Here is a 6,000-nt window from a genome sequence, read left to right as displayed (position 1 = left end):
AACACACTATAGGCCTCCAGGCCTCCAACAAAGCCTGTGTGTGTGGTGGTGATTGGCAGGGGGTATGACATAAATACAGTGCTAGATGGACTCTAAGTCTTCCTTCAAATACTGTGGGAACAAGAAAGCTCCATTCTGATTTGAGAAACAGCTAGAAGGCATGTTTTTGATTACTTTCAGACCTAAAACTGCGTTTAACCTATAATTCATTAGCTGAATAGAGTTTACTTCATTGATTAGGCAGATAAGCAGTAAATTCAGTGTACATAAGTAGCATGAAACTGATGTAAGTGCAGTATGTTTGAAGGAAGCATATTTGTTTTTATAGAAATAGAAGAGATTTGGTGAATACTGGTGACTGTTTCCTCTGAGTAGGATGTGTCCATACACTGAAATACAAAACCTCTTTCAGTGATGATACTGGGTTATATGACTTCAATGACATGGTGATAATCCACAAGGCTCAGATCCTGCTGGGTGTCTTTTATTTTTTTAAAGAAGATAGAGTAATTTAACAAATCCAAGATACTCAATTACATTAAATATTATTTTTTAATAGTGTAGATGTATGTGATCTGAAATCTGAAATACCAAAGTTGTGTGAGTTGTGACCCAGTTCTCTTTTCGAAAAAAAAATCACATTGCAGAACTGAGATTTCACAGTGAAAAGTAGTCTTAATGTATGCCTACATTCCACTTGACAAGAAAATAATGACAGCATGAATGTGGAACTGCATGATGTTTTGTTGAGAGTATCTTAATACAACATATCCAGAAGAAAAATGTGTGAGCATGAAAATTAATTCTTTGCGTTGGAAAGAGTAGTTTGACAAAACAGCTTTTTTGGAGCCTTCAACCGCATGGTTTTCATAAAGTGAATGAAAGGATATTTTTTAATCAGTAGATTTTGACAGCACTCTGCAACCTTTGGATTGAGGAATACCACTTCTGAAATGGTAGGGTTGTCGTTTATTGCCAGCACTATTAAATATATGTATTGGAAAAAATTCCCCAACCACAGGGTTCATACTGAGATGAAATACATGTCAAGTGTGTTTTTTTTTATACAGTTGACCTATTCTGTTGCAAACAGGCCAAGGACTGCACAAAAACCTTAATATACTAGACAACTACTGTGAAAACTGTCTATTTAATGTCAACTAAAAAATAAATACATATTTTGGAAAATGTCAAAATACCCGATTAATTTCAGAATCAGAATCAGAAATACTTTAATTTGGGCAACTCTCCATGAGACCACACCTTAGTCTGAAATTTTAACAAGGTTACAGGTTGCTGCTTAGGCAGAGAAAGCTTGAAAAAACATTTTGCAGCTGAAAAAGAAATTAAATAAACAAACAAATAAACTAAAACCACTTTAATTATTAAAATTAAAACTATAAGTATTTAGAATCACTTTTATAAAGAAGTGAAATGTGGGCCAATATTACACAAAACAAACAGACAATATGGGAAGATCATAGGAAAAATGGTAAGAAAAAAATATGTTTAAAGTCCACAGAAACTGCACAAACACTGAATGCAGGGGACCATCTCAATATCTATACACAACATTTAAAATTAGCTTTAACTTCAAAGTGTGAAATCACAGGTACTGAATCGTCCAAGTTGAATGTAATTCCAAAAATACTGGGCTGACACACGCGCAGAGTTATTAACTATACACTGGGACACATGCACACATAAACACTCACAAACACACACACTCCTGTCCATAACGAGCAGCAGGCCAACATGTAGCGGGCAAAAGAAAAGGGACTCATCCTCTTCAAACAAAGCCAGGATAAGTTGACTGCATGTGGCTGTTAAAGGTCCAGTGTGTAGGATTTAGTGGCATCTAGCGGTGAATTTGCAGTTTGTAACCCTTTGAGTACCGCAAAATGCCCAAAAAACGCGAATGGCCCTATCTACAACCTGTGTTCGGTTTGTCCATTCCGGCCTACTGTAGAAACATGGCGGTGCAACGTGGCGACCTCCGTGGAAGGGGACCCGTGTGTAGGTAAAAATGGCTTATGCTAAGGTAATGGAAACACAACGATTCTTACTTTGAGGTGATTATACACTAATGAAAACATATATATATAAGTAATATATTCCATTTCTGCCAATAACTCTTCCTAAATGTTACACCCTGGACCTTTAAACAACCAAATGTACTGGCAGCCAACGCACTAGTCATCTGTGAAATTTTACAGCCATCTACAATGATGCTGACCTTATAAATATAAGTGTGGTTGTTTAGCAGAGAGGTGAAGGCATGTTGCTGTTTGAGGTGTTAAGTTGTGAGATTCATCCAGGCTGATTTTCTCCCTCAATTACATTGACTCGTGTTGGACACCATTAGGTTTATCATGAAACAAGTGAGCCGGTCGTTATCACTAAGCAAACCTTAATTACTATTGTTTATAGTTAGTCGGTTTGCACAGAAAGCATGACATAAAAACAATGATACAAAACGACTGTGCAGAAACACAGGTAGGCTTAGCCCAAACAGCACTGAAAGTCAAATAACAAAATAGCAAGCAAGCATAAAACTAACATCAGTCAAAAACAAGAAATGAAAGTAAATTAATGTATACAGTATGTTTCAATTTGTGTAAAGTACAGTGGTAAAGAAAGTAGGATAAGGGACACTGTAAACTCCCTCAAACTTTGTGGAAGGATGATGCTCATTATGTGTTCAAATTTGTGAAGTGATGTAGCAGATTAGTAGATTAGATTATTCCAAAACTGAATTCTTCTGTGTTTAATTCAAAACTTGCATTGCGGGGAGTGGAAAACATAAGGATTATATAATTTCAGATCTGGTTCCTTATGAATGAATGAGTGAACAAAAAGTTGTCTGAGAAGGGTTGAAGATAATGCAAGCACTGGAATATGCAAAAGACTCACTTGTGTATTATATTCATCAGGACAAAGATGATCAGAATGAACAAAACCATTTATTCACTTCAAACTCTTTCTTACAAACATTAAGTTATATTTTTGAAACTCAGTGATTCAGTGTCATAGTTTATTAAGCTAAAACCATTTGGACATTTTCGTGTTTTAGACCATATTTTTTTGTTTCGCTGAAAAGAATACATATAATTTGTGTGTGACCAAATAAAATTAGTATCATCTGCAAAAGAGATGAGGTATTACGTTAGGTACTAAAACAACAAAATAATGTACACCTTATAAAGAATAATATAAATAATAATGTCCCTAGAATGCAACCTTGTGGAACTCCGAATGTGACATCCCTCTTTTGGAGAAAATAAGTGACTTAAACAGCAGATGGAGCTGTATAAATGATTGAGATTAGCTATCTACTGTCGGAAGCACTTCCATATTCTACTTTCCAGGCAGTTCTACTTAACACCTTGTAATGTTGAGTGAAAAGGCCAAGTGTAAATATTGACCTGGGGTTGGCCACATTCTAGTGCAACTGAAGAATCACTATTTAATTTCTTTCAGAGTTTGTCATCAGACTCACATTTCTCTCTAGGCCTACAAGGATGTTACTTTCAGGCTACAGCTGCTCTACACTGTTGCTGCTAGCTTGTTGCTTGTACTTCACGTTGAATATATATTAGTGGAATAGGACAGCTGTCACTGGGCAGAAGTAATTCATGTGCTCTGAATGCGCTCCAACAGCATTGACTTTCCTAACTCAATTTTTTATAACACACACACTAAAAACAATAAACACATTAACATCTTGTAGACAAAAATTCCCTTCATTACAGTAATATGTGCAACCATGAAAATTTGAATCAATGAATAGCCATGCATCCTGGATTTATTACATGAACATTTACTAAGCTCTTCCCCTTGACATATTGACCATTCCCTCTACAGAACAATATTACTCACAAAGTATCTCACCAAGTTTTGTGGATAATTTTCAGTATATCTTTTAGGCAATGTAAGTAAAGAGGTGTGTATTAGACAAGTACAATGATGAGAAAACTGACGACTGAAATTATTTTCAAATCCTATCTACTCCTTTATTTTAAGATACAGTTCAGAGAGGTAAACCTTCCAGGTAATTTCATGTTTGACTTTCAAACTAATTAATTAACTAATTAATTTTATTCAACCACACAGTCATCCAATCTTTATCTTTCGAAAAAAATCTTACTAGCAGATTTAGTAGCCCTAAGTTATGGAAGTGTTTTTCTCATTAATAAAACGAAGTCTTCCTTAAATTTCTAGACAGCATGTTTAAACATCTGATGTGTCATGTGTCATTTTTCATGTCATAACATGTTATATTATATACCTATATAATAATAATAAGTCACACTCACACTGTCTCAAGTTCATGTCCAACAGACCTACCTCGCAAACCCACATCACACATACATCGTTGACGGTGACAAGAAGCAGATTTGTGTGGGATCAGCTGACCTCTTAGTCATTTTCTGCGCTGACGCCATGTTGTTGCTCCTGTAAAATTGCGATAAAGTAGAAGATTTCCACCTGGTGGTTTATCAACACCTGAACACACGTGTGTGTCTGTTTATGTGTGTGTGTGTGTGTGTGTGTCCTTATCAAAGAGTATTTTTTCAGCTCCTGTCTGACTTTTCTTTATATGCATATGTAGCTTTTAAAACATAGTGCTGCAAATTCAAATAAATTAAATTGAAATAATTAGGGAAATCACATGTTCCTGATGGATTTAATTCACATTGTTTAGATTTTTTTCATCTGTTTTAGTTTTCCCATGGCAGCAGATAAAGATTCTGAATCGTCAACAAACAAGTTCTGAATTGGCGAGAGGGACTTTTTAGCCAAAGGCCTCCTAAACATCAGCATACATCACACACATCATTTAAAGGGCCACATCTCCCTTGTATTTAAAGAAATGTCATTTTTGGAGGCTATTTAGAAAACAAATTGGATGAAAAGACTGAATGTAGATTCAACCTGGACAGTGTTTTCCATCAGACTTAACAAACCCTTACCAGCTCCTAACCTAAACCACAATTTACAATAACCCAATAAATGTAACTATAACCAAAGTAGATAGATGTGACTGCAATGCTGCTGGTTTTGACAGGAAAACTAATTTGTAGTGATATTCAAAGATCCAAGATAGAGCAACCTCTGATTTATTCATGTATTCATCTATTTATTTATATTTCATTGCTAGACAAGAAAAAGCTCAAAGGTCAAATTGATAGTCTGTTTAAAAACACTGAAAACACAGAGTATCACTTATAGTCACAGGACCGCAAAACCTCTGAGGTCAGATTGGATGGTTGGGCATACAAAGTGTCTGACTTTGACACTGGAGACTGGCGTGCATTCTTCCAACAAACAAAGTTGTTTTCTTTTATCGCAAATTGGCATGGTGTGTGCATCTACCCATCATCAATGACATTGGTGATAATACTGAAGGACAGAACTCACCCCAGCAAGGTCAACATGTTAACTCTGCTGCTGTGACACCGGACTACAGAGGAGCTGTGAGACCGCTCATCTCCACTTTATCATCCTCACAAACCTCTCACCTACCTCACCTTTGCATGTTACTCATGTTCTATACATTGCACTACAAATAAAAATATCACATCTGTGAATTAGCACTGTGGAATTCTCTTAGTGTTTATGTTTGATTCTTTTGCACACCAACATATCACTCCCTTTGCACTATCTACCCCACCCTTTAATTTCTTTGCACTATAACTTCACAGTTATATTGTATACAATGTGTGTATATGTATATTCCTTTTAGAAATATATTATGTTTTATTGTTACTTTCACTAAAGTGTTTCTTATTATATCTTGTACAAATATAGATTATTAATACATATGCTTTTTAAAAGATCAGGTAATAGAAAAAAATGTATAAACCTTAGTGAAAAATTCAGCTAGTTGTATTGTATATGCAATCACGTTTGTCTGTCTTTAATGAGATTTTAACAGCTTTTTATTTATTAATCTATTATGTGCAATGTCTCTAAATGTAGCTTACATAGAATCCTTTC

Source organism: Siniperca chuatsi, linkage group LG21 (genome assembly GCF_020085105.1).
Source record: "Siniperca chuatsi isolate FFG_IHB_CAS linkage group LG21, ASM2008510v1, whole genome shotgun sequence".
In the NCBI taxonomy this organism is placed as follows: Eukaryota; Metazoa; Chordata; class Actinopteri; order Centrarchiformes; family Sinipercidae; genus Siniperca; species Siniperca chuatsi.
The sequence above is the reverse complement of the archived record's forward strand: the minus strand, read 5'-3'. Positions refer to the sequence as shown.